The sequence below is a fragment of the Camelus bactrianus genome, chromosome 12, assembly GCF_048773025.1.
Source record: "Camelus bactrianus isolate YW-2024 breed Bactrian camel chromosome 12, ASM4877302v1, whole genome shotgun sequence".
NCBI classification, from domain to species: domain Eukaryota; kingdom Metazoa; phylum Chordata; class Mammalia; order Artiodactyla; family Camelidae; genus Camelus; species Camelus bactrianus.
Genome location: NC_133550.1, coordinates 60,235,506 through 60,252,815, shown reverse-complemented (window position 1 = coordinate 60,252,815; position 17,310 = coordinate 60,235,506). Strand labels below are relative to the sequence as shown.

General features: G+C 46.7%; 1 long non-coding RNA gene and 1 other non-coding gene across 2 annotated transcripts; one reads left to right on the top strand and one right to left on the bottom strand.

Annotated features, from left to right (window-relative positions):
• Window positions 1-6,836: 6,836 nt before the first annotated feature.
• LOC141579446 (uncharacterized) lies at window positions 6,837-10,857 on the top strand. The gene is made up of 2 exons (XR_012510897.1): window positions 6,837-7,947; window positions 8,598-10,857. It is a non-coding gene; the product is annotated as an uncharacterized LOC141579446 (long non-coding RNA).
• A 5,694-nt stretch (window positions 10,858-16,551) lies between these two features.
• LOC123618386 (U1 spliceosomal RNA) lies at window positions 16,552-16,715 on the bottom strand. The gene has a single exon (XR_006726822.2). It is a non-coding gene; the product is annotated as a U1 spliceosomal RNA (small nuclear RNA).
• Window positions 16,716-17,310: the final 595 nt, after the last annotated feature.

Sequence of the window (17,310 nt, the reverse complement as noted above, 5' to 3'; positions counted from 1 at the left end):
GCTACACATGGGAGTAATTGGTTCATCCGTTCAAAAGCATGGCTTGAAGCCTCTTGTATGGGGCAGGCATGGAGTTGAACACTAAGGACAAAAATGTGCCTTTCAGGTAAGCCTGCCATCCTCACAGACTTAAAACCCAGCAGGAAAGACAGATATTAAGTGAAAATGATTGAAACGGCGAGATATCCATTCACACCCCATCACAAATTAGAAAGGGCAATACTCTTCAGAGTAGGTGACAATGTGGGGAGAAGGGAGGCCCCGAGTACTGCTGTGGACATGTGAATTGGCATAGCCATTCTGGAAAACACAGGGCAGCGTTTGGCAAAATGAAATCTGTGTGTGTCTTGTAACCCAGCATCTCACATACCCATGTCAATGCCAACAGGGCGATCGCTAAGTAGCAGAGTGAATTTTAATTTTTGAAAATTAAAACACATGCAAGAAATCCTTAAAAGGGAATTTACAAGGTTCATGCCTGTTTGGGGAAGGTGACTGGGAGTAGGGATCAGGGAAGAAAGAAAACAAAATGAGTAAGAAAGGGGTCTTGCGTAAACCATCAGCGATGATTGCTTTACCGTAAAATTATATCAGCTCAACTCTGTGTAGCTGGAGGTACTTAGAAGCTACATAAAAACCAATAACTACACTCACAGACAAATATCTAAGCCTAGTAGAGATAATCTGAGAGTCACACCTCAGGACACTCTGAGTTCATAATTCTCCCTTTTAGCTTTGGTCTGATGCCCTCAAACCCAACCTTCCATAAGTCTGGACCCTCTTTTACTTTCCACTAGGTTCTTTCCCCGTGCAGTTAGGCCCATTTTGGATGCCCCAGGACTCACGGTCTTACCTGAATCACAGGTGAATTTGGCTTATGTCTCAAGAGCAGACTCCAGCTGCACCTTGATCAGGGACCCATTCACCCCCCTGTTCTGTAATCACTTCCTGAGTGCCTGCCTGCTGCCAGGCACGGGGAGCAGAAGGAGGACCAGCAGTGACGAGAAGCACTTCTGTTTTGCCAACAGCATGGCAGGCACGAGTCTAGTGCCTCACAGATACCAACCCACTCAAATCCATTTAAACACTCAGAGACCTACAGCATTGGCTAGTTGATTGATCACCACATCCCTTGGCAGGGGAAATGGATGGGCAGTCTCCTAAACTCTTTTTTATTATATTCATTCATTCATTCATTCATTCATTCTAAACTCTACTCCATCTGTGTAAGGGGAAGAATTCCAGCTGAAGTGAACAGTCTAACTTGAGTCACCCAAACTATCACCACCCTCCATCAATTCCCAGACTTGAACTGGTTTATAGAACAAAGAGGGTGCTGGTTCCCCTCGAGGAGGGACCCCTCTACAGTGTCAAAAGTTACCCCCTTCATCTATCCCCCAGCCTTCTTCAAAGGAACTTCCAGCCATTTACCAGGGTGACTGTGTGTTAGGGAATGGGAAATCATCAGACTTTTCTGGCTCTGAATTGACTCTAATCCCAGGAGACCCAAAACATCAATATGGTCCACCATCAGAATAAGGGCTTATGGAGGTCTGGTGATCAATGGAGTTTTAGCTCAGGCCTGTCCCTCGCTTGGCTTAGTGAGTCCCTGAAGCCCATCCTGCGGTTATTTCCCCAGTTCTAGAATGCATAATTGGAATAGAATTACTCAGCAACTGGCAGAATCCCCAAAAGACAGACACTGTCATGATCATCCCCATCTTACAGAAGGAAATGCTGAGGCACAAGAGATGAATTAACATATCCAAGGTCACATAGCTGGGATTCAAGCAATGGCAGTTTGGCTCCAAATTCATGTCCTTGATCATTATATTCTACAACCCTTAGGTGCTGGCAGCTTAGTGGAGGAGAGAGGCAGGTACACAAGTGGCGGTGCTTTGTAGGATTGCCTCAGTAGAGACAAACTCGGGGGTCTGGGGGGTGGGGTGGGGTCAGCGGGGGTTTGCCAGCAGAGCATTGGGAGGCTGAGTTGGGGTTAGTGAGACTAAGGCGGGTGGCATGGGCAAAGCACTGCAGGTGGGCAGAGGGGCCCTACGAAGGAGAGGGGCGGAGGCAGGAACAGTGGGGGAGCCACATGGGTGTCTGTGTGGGTGGCCCAGGCCATGTGGGCTCGGGTGTGAGAGATCACAAACTCCTGGACGTGAAGATGCCAGGGTGCCTGGGAGGGCTGCCACAGGCCGAGTCCTGGTCCTGCCTCCTGGGGCCCAGCCCAGCTGCTCGGGCCCAGGCGCCTCCTCTCCCCACTGCAGCCCAAGACATTCCAGAGCACCCCCAGCAGGTGGTTTCTGTACGCAAGGCCTTGTGGGTAGTGTTTAGCAATGCACTTGTGTTCCAGAGTAAACACTTTTTTGGTTTTATTTTTGCTCCTTCTTTATTTATCACTCTGGGCATCTCCCTGACCCCCGTCCGAGGCCCTGAAAGGAGGGAGAAGCCTCTTCCAAAAACCTTGGAAGGTGGGTGGCCTTTGGTTAACGATGCTCATCCTGGTCACGTGGACTGAAGCCGCAGTCCTTAGAGACAACATTTCTCTGGTCCTTTTCGAACCAGCAGCAGCCTGGGAAGTGAGAGAACACAGTCCCGCTCCCCTGCCGTGGATCCATGAAGACGAGAGGGACGGGTCGGTGTGGGATGCTCCATTCTTTCTCCTAACCCTCACTTTCACCTGTGAGATTGCCAGTAGTTTACTTGTTTCATAGAGGAGGACAGTCTGGCACAGAGAGGTAAATGAACTGGCCAGAAGTCACACAGCAGCACATGGAGGGGCTGGGTTGAAGCCCCTCCACTGACTGGCTATGATGATCATCTTTTCCACTAGCCCACCCTGTGGCTTGAAGCATGGCCAGTCCAGTGTCTTTAGGCTGGTGGAACCTGGGCAAAGAGAAAGAGAATCTAGAGAAGAAAGATTCATTATTTTTCTTCTCTCACTCAGTCTCAGTCCAAAGTGACTAGTATGAAAATAATCAGTGTTAAATTGATTGAGTCCTTACTTTGTTCCAGGCACTGCTCTGGGCACTTTAATGGTCTGGAGTCCTTTAAATCTCACAATTCTGTTGAGCTAGGTGTCATTATTCTCACTTGATAAGTGAGGCAACTGAGGCACAGAGAGGGAAAGCAACTTGCCCAAGGTCACACAGCTCATGAGTAGCAGAGCTAGGATTTGAGAGCAGGCTGATCTCTGGAGACTACTCTTCCCCCCACCCCTTAATTAATTAGTTAATTTTTTTTAATTGTGGCAAAATACATATAATATAAAATTTACCATTTTAACCATCTTTAAGTGTATAGTTCTGTGGCATTAAGTACATTCACATTGTTATGTAACCATCTATCTCCAGAACTTTCTTCCACTTGCAAAACTGTACTCTGCACTCATTGAACAGTAACTCCCCGTTTGCCCTCCCCCCTCCCCAGTCTTTGACAAGCAACACTTTATTTCTGTCTCTGTGAATCTGGCTGAGCTAAGTATCTCACATAAGTGGAATCAGACAGTATTTGTCCTTTTGTGCCTGGCTTATTTCACAAAATAGAATGTCTTCATCCATGTTGTAGCGTGTCCCAGAATTTCCTTCCTATTTAAGGCTGAATGATAGTCCATGGTGTGTATAGATCAGATCTTGTTTATTTATGCATTCATCTGTTAATGGGCACTGCATTGCTTCCACTTTGGGGCTATTGTGAATAATGCTGCTATAAACATCGGTGTACAAATATCCCTTTGGGACCTTGCTTTCAATTATTTCGGGTGCCTAGGATTCTGGAGACCACTTTTAACCCCGCACTTCCTGCTTCTTTAGCAGAATCCTGGTGGAGCTGGTGCAAGGCCTCCCAGCAGTGACTCTGGCCAGGGGCCATCTCAGAGAAGTCAGTGTGATCAGAGAAGATGCTCTTGTTCACCTCACCTCCTTACCTCTCTTGACTGGTTTCTAAACAGCCACTCTCATCAAGGCAGCGAGAGGCGGGGGCTCCCATCTGCTCCGATGTGGTGTGGCAAGGAGTATGAGTGAACTTCAAGCCACTGAGAGCTCAGGACTCCCTGGGCCACAGTCCATCCGGTGATGCTGCCTGGCCGTGTGGTCTTGGCTGGGTGCCCAAGCCCCCTCATTTGTTCAACTGTATGATGGTGTCGTCATCATCACCATCATCATCCCGACCAATACTTTGTTGTACGGACCACATGAGCAAAACATGGAAAGTGCTCACAGTGGTGTCTGGCCCGTAGCAGGCCCTCAAAGGCTGGCTGTAATTCTAGGCAGAGCGGAGCCCAAAGGAGCACCAAGTACTCCAGCTGAGAGTCAAAACACCTGTAAGTGTCAAATCTCCCACTTCCTGTTTGACCTTGGGCAAGTAGTCTCATCTCTCTGAACATCAGTTTCCTCATCATTCACAGATGATTTTACTTCCTTGTTTAACTCCTCCAGAGGACAGCAAATGAGACCCCAGATGTCTGTGATGCTGGTGGAGGCACTTCATTGTCCTGGGTATATTTGCTGCCTGTGTTGGTCTCACGCCCTGGCTTGAGAGGGGCACGGTCAGCACTTCACACTTGACACCTCCCTAAAAACCGTCAACAGATGCTCAGCAACTGAATGGGGAGCTTCTGGACCCCAGGGCTCTGTCTCCAGCCGTTTGCAGTTGCAAGAGCAGAGCCCCAACCTCAGGGAACAGAAAGGGAATTTATTGGCTCACAAGGGACAATTTAGGCAGAGCTGGACATGGGCATCAGATGATGCTATCAGGACCCTTCTCTGTCCCTTACCTCTGCTTTCCTTCGTTCAGTTCTTATTTTCAGGCAGGCTGTCCCTACATGGCAGCAAAGACAGCCAGCTTCTCCAGGGTCACATCAAACCTCAGTGGAAAGAGTTTTTTTTTTTTCTCTAAATAGTTCCATCAAACATCCCGGGTCTGCCTCCCACTTTTTGGACTTGATATCCAGATCATCTCAGAACATATCCTGGGATTCTGATTGGTTAGTTCCATGTTGTGTGCCCACTCCAGACTTGAGTGGGTAGGCCCCACTTGAACCGTGGGGACTTGAACCGTGGGGACTGATGTGTCCCCAGAAGAGAACAGAGGTGCTATCAGAAGCCAGGGCAGGCAGAGACTCCAGGTGTTAAGACTACAGGCGTCAAGAGCCCTGGCCAGGAAGCCTAGATTCTGGTCCAAGCTCTGTCACTTACTCCCCATGTGGCCTTTAGAAAGTCACTGATCTTCTGAGAGTCAGTTTCCTCATCTATAAAAGGGGGCTTGACTCCATCAGTGGGTCCCCAGCCTGACTGCTAGAATCTCCTAGTGAGCTTTTAAAAATGCAGATTCCCTGGCCCCATCCTAGGCTGTTCTGATTCAGCAGGTCTGCAGTAGGACCAAGGACTCTGCATTTTGGACAACAACCTCAGAGGATTCTGATTGTTTTTACTTTTGAATGAGATGAATCCTGAGGTCCCTTCCACACTAACGTTCTCTGGTTCTAGAGTCAATTACTACTGGCCAAAAGGCTGAGCAGGAAGAATGTGGCAGACACAGCATTGCTCCCCAAATAATCCATTCATTCCCCAGCACTGGCCTGCACCCTTTCAGTTGGGCGGGGCCTGTAACTAGTTCTGGCCAACGAAATGCGTGAAAATGACATGTGTCACTTCCAGGATGAGGCAGTTAAATTCCATGCCCCAAATGTCCATCTCTCTCCTCCCTGCCTGGATAATCTGTGAAACGCAATCTGAATTCTGATCATTGCCACACACAGCGATGATGTGACAGTAGACACAGGGGAGAAAGTGGGCTTGGAATTTGATGCTCTAGCTCCCTCCTTCCTCAGCTAAATAGGAGCCTCCAGGGTAGAGCAGTGGTGGTCAGTTCAGCCTGTTGCCCCAGAGGAGGAAACAGGAAGGCTCTCCAAGGCCAGAGGCATCCTAGGACATTGGAGAAGTCTGGGTGTGGATTGGCTGGATGGTCCAGGGCTAGTTGATACCCATGTAAGGCATTAGGATGAGGGGAGAGCTATTGCTCCTAAATGAGGTGTTCAGCCTCACCGGGGTTGGAGGGCAAGCCCAGCGGGGAGGAGTGAGTCACCCAGAGTCCTGAATAACTCTGATGAAAAGGGAAATCCATCCCGAGGGTTCCAAATCGAGGTAATTTCCTCCCATAGAACATGACTGCAAGTGGCTTTGAGAATGTTTACACGAAAAGATGGTCAGTCCCTTCAGAGGTGACTCTTTGTTGGATTTGAAAATTTCCCCATGATCTTAGAAAAAAACATGACTCTGCCTTTCCACGGTACATTCTGGCATGCATGCATAGCAGGTTGTACTTTGCATTTTGGCATCTTCTCAAGGTCTCTACCCTTGAGATTAAAACTTAGTTTAAAATTTTAATTTATTATGTTTTGATTATTATTTATTACAATGTATTATATTTCTACTTAAATTTAAATTTTACTTACTAAAATATATAGTCCCATAACACAAGTCAAAAGATACAAAGGATGTACAGTGAGGAGCAAGCTGTGTTTTCACTCCCCTCTCTCAGTCTCTTAGCTCCAGAAACAGAATCTAGGGAAGTTTAAAGAAAAATTTGCTTGTAATAATAGGTACCATTTATTAAAATTTATTGTGTGTTGAATGTATAGTAGACATTTTCCATACAGCATCTTACCAATGTCCACGAGAGTCCTATGAAGGTGGTATATTACAGAAGAGGAAACTGACACTTTGACGGGGAAACCACTTGTCCAAGGTCACATAGAGAATAAAAGGCAGAGGCAGAGCCAGAGCCAACGACATGCTTTTTCCAGGGTGCTGGCCGCCTTGCAGTATCGCTAATTAGCATTGGTGTAATATTTTTCTATTTATAAACTGTGTCACAAGTTTTTTAAGCCTCATAACAATCCTGTGAGGCCTACAGGGAAGACATTATGTTTGTTTCCAGAGGACAGATGATGAAACTGAGATTCCAAAAAAAAAAAAAAAAGAAACTGAGATTCCAGGAGGTCCCATGATTCTAGCCACCACACGTCATTTGACCATGTGCCAAGTGCCTTATAAACCTTAACTCGTTTAATCCTAATGACAACCCACGGAATTTTTAATTTTAGAATTTCAGAAAGTGAGAGTGAGAGAGGTAAAGACGACTTGCCTAAGATTAGTACCACAAGTAACTGGAAAAACCAGATTTCAAACCCTATTCTGTCTAACCTCAAAGTGATAACGCTATGCCTTGCAGAGATAGAAATCCTTCGCGTTTTCCATTTGACTAGCCCATCAATCCTCACACCAAAGTTAGGAGGGTAGTGTTATTACTCTCAATTTCCAGAAGAGGAAACTGAGGCTTAGAGAGTTGAGGCGGAGTGCCCAAAGTCACACATCTAAGAAATAATAGAGACAGGCTTTAAGCCTGCTTCTGATCCCCTGTGGGGCTTTTGGCTCACACCCAGCAGCCAGATTTGGGACCTGCTGCATCACTTCAGCGGGTCACGTCTGCAAATAGTGATTTCAACAGACTGTGTGAGCACCCGGCTGGAATCACGCGGAATGAGGGAGAGGGTCAGTGCAGAGGTCAGACGAAACGACCTCCAGGAGCCCTTCAAGCCTCAGTTTCTGTGATTTATCGCCGTCACTCTGTTTTCAGCATTCCGTTTATGCCCCGGTCCTCATTGCTCCAGCTCCAAGCTCCCGAGTTCTTTTCGCCCAAGGCAGAAATTTTACAGACTTCTCAGAGCGGGATCAGAACCGGAACCTGGCGGACCTATGGCACCTCCGCAACCATTGGTTGTCGTAGGAGTGAGGGGAATTGATTTATTTGCATAAACGTTTCCGATTGGTTCATGCGACGGAAGTGGGCGGGCTCAATTTATCACCTGGCTGCGGGTGGGACACGCAGGACTTCCGGGCAGGAGGGGGCGGAAGAACCACCTGGCGACCGTGAAGAGGCCAGGTAACCTGTTTGCGAATCAGAGGCGTGAACCGCCTACACCCCGCCTACAGCTGCTCCGCAAGCGCGGCCTTACTGTAGAAGTGAATCTGCTGGAGCAAGACACAAAGCACAGTAACATTGGTTACTGCATGGGGTGGGGGGAGGGCAGGGCAGGGCAGGGCAGGGCAGGGCAGGGCAAGGCAGGGCAAGGCAAGGTTGGGAGGTAGATTTTCATCGTAAAACCTTTTATGCCTAAACTGTGAAGCTTGGGAGCCTATTAAAACATATATACATATGCATATGTATAATTGAAATTTTATATTTAATTTTTATTTGAAATATATATTTTAAAAATTTGTTTTAATAGGCTCCCATGGTGGGTGTGAACATAGGTGTTCCACATATGTGTATGTAAGATAGAAATTGATATAGATAATAGGTAGATGGATAGCTCTTAAGACACTATCAGAAATTTATAAACTCCTAACTTCTTAACCTGGCATTCAAAGCCCTCTGCAACCCACCCTAGCCACCTTCCCACCTGCCTATTGACCCTGAACCCAAAGCTACAGCCCATGGATTATTGTATGGGCCCATTCCCACCTTTCTGACCCTGCATCTTTGCCCTTGCCTTTCCCTCCCTCCACATGGGATGCTCTCTCTCCTTTCAGCTCCATCTTTGCAGTTCCAGCCAGCTTCAGGGATCACTGAGAGGCCTCCTCCTCCTTGACCCACAGTCAGAATTGATCTCTGCCTCCTCTGTGCTTCCAGGGCACTTGATTTGTACTTGTCTGAATGTACCTGTCAGAATGTCCACCAGAACAGACCCCGATGATCCTCATTGGATCATCAGCCCAGCTCCGCAGCCTGGGCCCAGTGCTGTTGACCGAATCAACGAACAGGTGTTGAGCACGCTGTGCCAGCTACTGCTCTAAGCAGTGGGGATAGAGCAGAGAGCCAACCTCTACGTTCCTGCTCTCCTGAAGTTTACATTTACTGAAGACAAAGATTTAATGGATATATTTGATAAACTGCAAAATGATCACCATACGGAGCTGAAGATTTTTTTCCTGTGATGAGAACGTTTACGATTTATTCTCTTAGCAACTTTCAAATATACAATATGGTATTATTAACTATAGTTGTCTACTATATAGCTAACTATTATTCACTATAGCTGTGCAGGTCTTATTTTTTACTAAAATTCTGTGCTTTGGAAAAACTGAGTTCTGAGGCTATAAAAATTGGAGCCAACTGATTTCCTTTGATCACTATGGAGTGTTACGAGGCACATTGCCTCTAAATATTTCTTCTTTATATATCGTATCTGATACGCCCAACCCTATCCAGTTCCACAGAAATAGTGATAATAATAAAAATACTTAACTTTGGGGAAAAAACAGTTAGTGGATAAATCAACATAGTGCGTAATTTGTCAGGTCATAACACACACGTGAATAAGCCTGAGCAGCAGAAAGGGGCAGCCCTAGAGAGGGGTGTTGGCTCTCATTCAGATTTTAGGGGTTTAGGGATGGCTGTATGGAGGTGATATTTTAGCAGTGATCTGAATGAAGTAGGGCACTATGCAATGTCAGGTGTGTTCCGGTCTGAGAGAGAGGGAATGGCCTTGTGTCCAGACACTGCCCGGCAAATGGACACTGAATTAAACCGGACAATGGAGAGAGGGAAAGAAGATGGAGAGAGTTGGGCCAGCTTCTTATATCCTCCAGGAGTGGCAAACCTGGCCTCTACCCAGGTGACTGAGCTGTAACCAGTAGCACAACCTTTGGAAGCCACACCCAATGAGTTAAGCTTCTCTGGAAATGTGGCATGGAATTGCCAGAAAGAGAGCCTGATTCTGACTTTCATCTTGTTTTTGACTCTTGACTGTGGGATCAGAGCCACCATTTCTTGATCCCTAACTGTGAACTAGGTCCTGGGTTCAACTATTTACAAACCTTACCTCACATGCTACTCATGACAGCATTTTGAGGTGTGCCTGGTGGCCTCCAGGACTTCAGTGACTTGCCAAAAGCTACAGACTCCATAGAATTCCATTAGTGTGCCATGAAGTCAATGTTATGACTAGAATTTTAAAAAATGAAATAGATTAGAAGGTATCAGAGTACTGGGGGGACATGTGTTTCATTTTTATGAGAGTATTTGTATTATAAAATGTATTTCTTACAGTGGGTTGAGGGTAAAACCCAAAAACTCTAAAAATGCTGTTTTTTGGACACTGCCTTGGGTAAAACGCCTGTGGTAGCATCTGGCCTGTAGCGATCTGCCACATGCAGGGTTGCTATTGGAATGTAATGAGTCCAGCAGCACACCTGGAGTTGTTCAGTGACCCCGGGCCGTCAGACCTCCATGCTGGACCGATGCTATTAACAAGACTGCTGGATACGTAGTTCTTGTTACTGTGACAATGACGAGATCTTGAGGAGGGTCCTAGAAGACCGTCTCCAGCCTGGATCCCTCTGCCAGGTGACTCTCAGGCCAGCCTCTACCTACCATCTCCCTCTCCAGACTAAAAAGCAGTAGAAGTGAAAAACCTACGTTCACCTGGATGTTTATAGCAGCTTTATCCATAATTGCCAACACTTGGAAGCAACCAAGATATCCTTCTGTAGATGAACAGATAAATCAACTGCAAAACCTCCAGACGATGGAATATTATTTCTGAAAAGAAATGAGCTATCAAGCTCTGAAAAGACATGGAGGAACTTTAAATGCATTATTACCAAGTGAAAGAAGCCAATCTGAAAAGGATTTGGGGAAAGTTCGAGGAGGGAGGGATGAATAGCTGGAGCTCAGAGGGTTTTTAGGGCAGTGAAAACACTGTATGATACTATAATGATGGATACATGTCATTATGTATTTGTCCAAACCCACAGAATATATAACACCAAGAGTGAACCCCAGTGTAAACTATGGATTTGGGGTGATTATGATGTATCAATGTAGGTTCGTCAATTATAACAAATGTACCGCTAGAAAGGGTTCTAGTCACCAATCCCGTGTGTGTGTGTGTGTGTGTGTGTGTGTGTGTGTGTGTGTGTGTGTCTCCCCACACTTACAAGCACTGCTCTGCATACCAGCTGGATGCCCTATAATTCAACTCAATTCTCACACTACCTACCTGGAGATAGTGTCCAATCCCACAGGTTAAGGGCTCAGTCTTACAAGACTAGCCTCTTCACCCACTTTAGACACCAGCCCCAACTCCAGGTTGTCACCTGTGCTTCTGACCAACTAGCTATAAATGGGAGGTTCCAATGACCCCCTCCTTGGGTTCAGTTAGTTTGCTAGAGTGGCTCCCAGAACTCGGGAAAGCTGTTCAGTCACTAGATCACTGGTTTATTATAAAAGGATATAATTCAGGAACAACCAGATGGCAGAGGTGCCCAGGGCAGGATATGGGTTCCCTGGGTGCATAACTTCCATACTTTCTCTGAACATGTCACCCTCCATGAGTTTCCCAACAGCTCTCTGAACCCTGTCGTTTGGAGTTTTACAGAGGCTTCATTACAAACCCATGCTTGATTAACTCATTGGTCACTGGTAGACTGATTCAACCTCCAGTCCCTCTCTTCTTCCCAGCGATCGGGGAGCTAGGACAGAAAGTTCCAATCCTCTAATCACAAAGTGGGCTCCAGTGACAACCAGTCCCCATCCTTAGGTGGGGTCCAAAAGTCATGACAAAAGACACATTTGTTGGCCTCTTCACTTGGGAAATTCTAAGTGTTTTAAGAGCTGTGAGCCAGGAACCGTGGATGAAAGCCAAATATATATGAGAAGTATCTTTTGGTTATCTGAATGACCAAGTAAGTATTTCTTATAAGTCGCCAGGTCCAACCACTCTGGTGGGGGACTTTGATAATGGGGAGGCTATACATACGTGGGGGCAAAGGGTATGTGGGAAATAGCTGTACCTTCCCCTCAGTTTTTCCATGAACTTGGTGATGCTCTAAAAAATAAAGTCTTAATCAAAAAAAAAAAAAAAAAAAAAAAAGGCAGTAGAAGGGTTGCTAAAAATGGGGACCCTAAAGTCAGATGTCCTGGGCTTGAAGCCCGGTTCCACCACTATTAGCTCTGTGATATTGGTCAAGTCACTCAACCTGTCTGTGTTTCAATAGCCTCGTTTGTAACGTGGAGAATCTAGAGAGACCTACCTCATAGGGCTGTTGTGGGGCTCACAGGCGGGACTGTAAGGAAATGTTCTCAGAAAAAGCCTGGTGCATGTAAACATCAGTGGTTACTGCCCTTCTAAAGGCCACGCGGAGCTGCTGAGGGAGGGGCTCTAAGCAGAGGGGGAATTTCCAGCTCCCTGGAGATCACCTCAAACCCAGACACTGGCATTTACTGGAGGACTGTTTACCTGTCCCCTGCACTGGTGCTTCTAGTAGTTGGAAACCTTTGCCCTCTGTTTACCAGGAGGCACGAAGCTGGGAGTCTCCGCCTCCCCCGTTTGCTGGCACCTTCCTTTCTTGCCTAAGAACTTTATGGTTTTGTCTCCACTTCCTTTGGTTAAATGTCTCTGAGGTGAAGGAGCTTCTCTTGGGCAAGAGTAATGCTTCCTCAGTCCCTCTTCCCTTTCTTCCAGGGTCTTTGATCATCTGCTGGGTGTCTCAGCATAGCATCGAACATTTTCTTATCTCCAGAATCTCAGGAGTCACTCTCTCCACTTTGGCCAAGAGAACCATGTCTACACTTAGGCCGCATCTGTAAAGCACTTTCCCACAAATTTTTATCAGATGAGCCTCCTCAAAACAGTCTTGTGAGATAGACGGGGCATGGCAGCACTGAGGCCCAGAATAGTCAAGTGACTAACTGAAGATCACACAGCGAGGAGGTGGCAGAGCTGGAACCCATCCAGTCCTCTTTTCTACATAACAATAAGATACCATAATCTACGTGTGCGGCACCTGTGGTGTGCCAGGCACTGGCCCAGGTTTTTACCTACATAATCTCATTTAATTTGCATCAGTGCTTCTCAAACTTTGCTGGATCCAAATTCCCTGAGTGCGATGTTAAGATGAAGATTCTGACTCAGCAGATCAGGGGTGGGGCCCTAGATTCTGCATTTCAAACAAGCTCCCAGGGCATACTGAAACTGTTGGGTTCGGCAGACTTAGAATTTGAAAAGCCAGGGTCCTCTCAGTGTCCTCTGAGCTGGGGTTCATCCCCCTCATTCTCTCAGGTAAGCAAATGTTGGTTCCGGGTGGTTGAGAAACTGCTCTAGGCCAACCAGCTAGGAGGTGGTGGAGCTGAGATTCAAACCCAGGTGTTTGCGTGCCAGATCCGGGGGGGCCTGCCTTGATATCCCAACTGCTTCACAACGGGGGTCAGGTGGCCTTGGCTCCAAATGGCTGAAATCCTGTAACGTCACCTGCCTCTGTCACCACCCAGCTGGGCTGGGCAGCTAAGATGGCTTCTCCACCTTGGAATGGACTTCACCCCACGTGGCCTGACCTCCCAGCAAGGGATCCATTATGACTGTAAAGTCCCTTGCCACATAGAAGTACCATGAGACTGTATGTTAAGAATGCACTCTTGCAGGGAAAAGAGGCTAAGGGACACTCCCACACGGAGTCAAACATGCCACGCTTGGCTGCGGGGGCCATGCTCCATCACCAGGGTGCCTTCAAATACCTGTCTCCGAGGCAGAGGTCACTTCATTTTTATTCTTTTTTAAATAACAGCTTTATTGATATAAAATTCACCCTTTAATTGCTTTATTTGGGGGGGTAATTAGGTTTATTTATTTATTTAATTTTTAATGGAGGTACTGGGGGTTGAACCCAGGACCTTGTGCATGCTAAGCATGCGCTCTCCCACTGAGCTATCCCCCCCCCAATTAAAGCATACAACTCAGTGGTTTTTAGTGTAGTCACAGAGTTGTGCAACCATCACCACTATCTAATTCCAGAACATTTCCATCATCCCCTAAAAGAAACCCCATACCCACTAGCAGCCACTCCCTTTTCCCCTCTCCCCTCAGCCCCCCAGGCAACCACCCATCTGCTTTCTGACTCCATAGATTTGCCTATTCTGGGTATTTCATGTGAATGGAATCATACAATATGTGACCTTTCGAGTCTGGCTTCCTTCACTGAGCATCGTGTTTCCAAGGTTCATCCATGTTGTAAGCTGTATCAGAGCTCCGTTCCTTTCTCTTGTCCAACAGCACCCATTGTGCGGAACGCCACATTTTGTTGAGAGATTTATCAGCTCATGGACATCTGAGTTGTTTCCCTTTTTTTGGCTATCATCAGTAATGCTGCTATGAACATCGATGGACATCCGTGTGTAGGTTTTTGTGCGAATGTATTTTGTTTCTCTTAGGTATAAACCTAGGAGTGGAATTTCTAGGTCGGAGGGTAACTCTCTGTTCCATCCTTTGAGGAACTGCCGCACTGTTTTCCAAACTAGCTGCCCCATTTTACAATTTCACCGGTGATGAGGCATCAGGGTTCTAGTTTCTCCCATACTTGGATTTCTTCATTTCCTTTTAAAGCTTCTCAATGGAAACTGAGACTTCCCTTTAAGCAATGCAGCGTGGAATAAACATACAGCAACTGTGCTGTGCAGAAGCCAGCTTGCCCTTGGAAACTAGCAGGCCTGGCCTTGAGCGCTGGTCCTCCCACTATGCTGTGTGTTTTTGGTTGTGGCTTAACCTCTCTGAGCTGGTCTTTCCTGAGACCTGAAGTGGGATCTAATAATTGAGATCACAGGCGAGGAGCATTTGAGAAACTTTGAGCAACCTTGCCCTTTTTTTTTTTTTTTTTAAATCATCCACTCCCAAAGGCCTGATCTAAATTCACACTTTCCCTAAGAGGGGCCCACTGATGGTAAAAAGCATCTAAATTTAAATCCCCACTTTGTCTCTTACTGTCTATGAGTCTTTGGCCTTGTAAACTTTACCTTTCCGAGTCTCTGATTCTTCTTCTGTGAGAAGATTAAACACCACTCCCCAGGGTTGTTGCCTGGATAAAATGTCTTACAGTGAGCGTGCAATTGATGAGAGGCGTTATTATTAAAACACGGAAGACCCATTCATCCCACCAGCACTGGCCCAGATCCTCTTAAGTTTCAGTTGCTGTGATACTAAGATGATTAAGACCCTTCATGTCTGTGCTCACAGGTTTTGGGGAGCAGCCAGATAAAGAACTGTGTGACAGTGTGACAAGTACTAAAAAGAGGCGTGTTTGAAGTTCTTTATGGCTGGAGAGGAAGGAGCACGGTAAGCAGAAGGAAGCAGCCACCTGAAGGTCTGAGAGGCCCCTTTCTACAGGGTAGACAGCGAGGTCACGTACTCCCGGATCATGGTCCCCTCCTGACTACCACATCCCCCACCCACATCCAGGATCCAGAAGTGGCCTCTCTACACTGAGGCTGGAAGGAGGGCAGACCTTTGGCTTATAACTCTAGATCAGATAAAGGCTTAACACCCTCCCTGAGCATACATCCAAACCTCTGTGTACCCAAGGGCACAGTGGATGCCTTGAAGAGCGCCTTTATAGAGGGAAAGAGAAACGTGACATAAAGTGGGTTGTAGGGGGTGGCAGAATGGGGCAGAGAAAAGGGCTTCGAGTTATAGCTCTGCCACTTAGTAGCCTGTGATCTCTGGCAAGTCACAACTGCTCATTCTAGCCTCAGTTTACTCACCTGCAATATGGAAATAAACACAAGCTTCCTTAAATGGTAAGTGTTAAGATGAAGTGAGGTGGCATAAAAATCCTGTTGCAAAAGCTCAGTGCTATAAACCTGCATGAAACCTGCATTGTCGTCTGATGAGTGAATGAACAAAACGTGGTACATCTGTCCAGTGGACTATCATTCAGCGACAGAACGAATGAAGTGAGGATACATGTTACAGCATAAATGAACCTTGAACACTCGTGATAAGTGAAAGAAGCCAGACACAAAGGACCACACATTGTATGATTGATTCCATCTATATGAAATGTCCCGAATAGGCACATCTCTAGAGACAGACAGTAGATTTGTGGTTGCCGAGGGCAGGGGGAGGAGGTTGGGAGACATAGGGAGTGGCTGCTAGTAGATAAGGGGCTCCTTTGGAGTGGTGAAAATGTTCCGGAATTAAACAGCGGTGAGGATTGCACAACCCTGTGATTGTACTTAGAACCACTGAATTGTACACCTTAAATGGGTGAAAGGTATGTGAATTATATCCCACGAAAGCTCTTAAGAAAAACAGAAGCATGGTTATTTATTTATTGTCCAGCACCCATCTCTGGAAAGACACCAGGGGACAAGCACAGATGAATAACTGTATTATCTAGCGTTGGTGTCTTGCTTTCACATCTCTTCGTATTTTAATTTTTATTAGCTTATTTATTTGTTCATTCACTCCACAAACATTTCACCATGCCAGATCCTGGGTGTACAGGCACAAACGAAGCATTGATCTGCGCATAGGAAGCTCCTGGCTCCTTGTTTGGAGGCGGCCAGAGGGTGCTATGATAGAAATGAGCCCAGGATGCTATGGGAGCAGAGAGGAGGACCTCTGTACCAGGTGGGAGCATCTGAGAGGCCTCCTGAAGGAGTCACCACCCTCAAAGCTGCAAGAGGAAGGGAGGAAGTGTGGATTTTTTTTTTAAGGGGAACACACAAACGTGGTCCCCCACTACCACAAATCATGCAGTCAAGTTTCCCACCTTGGGGGACATCACAGGGGTCAGCACGTCCGGAGTACAATGGGTAAGCCTCGCCCCGGGAAAACCACCTTTGTGATCATGGTGTCTCCCCTGCCAGGTAAGTTTTTTTTTCTTTGCCCACCACAGCATTTTATTTTTAACTTTTTCTTTTTTCATTTAGTTTTTTTGGGGGCGGGGAGGTAATTAGGCTTATTTATTTATTTTTAGAGGCAGTACTGGGGATTGAGCCCAGGACTTTGTGCATGCTAAGCATGCACTCTACCACTTGAACTATACCCTCACTGCTAAGTGTGGCTCTTTGAGTGACGGCATGGAGACTAGGGTGGGCTCGGGGCCGAAAATGTAAATGAGCACTTGGGAGCCAGTGCACCAGATTCACGGAACGATGTTTGTTGAGTGCATGCTAAGAGAGGGGCCCTGAGTGCCATTCCAGGGAAGAAGAAGGCATGGCCTGTGCTCAGTAATCATTTGCCGAATGTGTAACAAATGTGTAAAATAGAGGTGCTCAGGATCCGCCGCCTGAGATATTGATTTAATGAGAATCTCCCCAGGGTTTCCGAGGTCCGATGGAGTGGAAACTCCTCAGCAGGACCACAGGACACCTTCTGATTAGTCCAGCATTTGCCCCACTTTAAGAGGATGCAAACTCCCTAGGGGGCTTGTTAGCATGCAGATTGGAGTCCGTGGTCTGCGCTGGGTC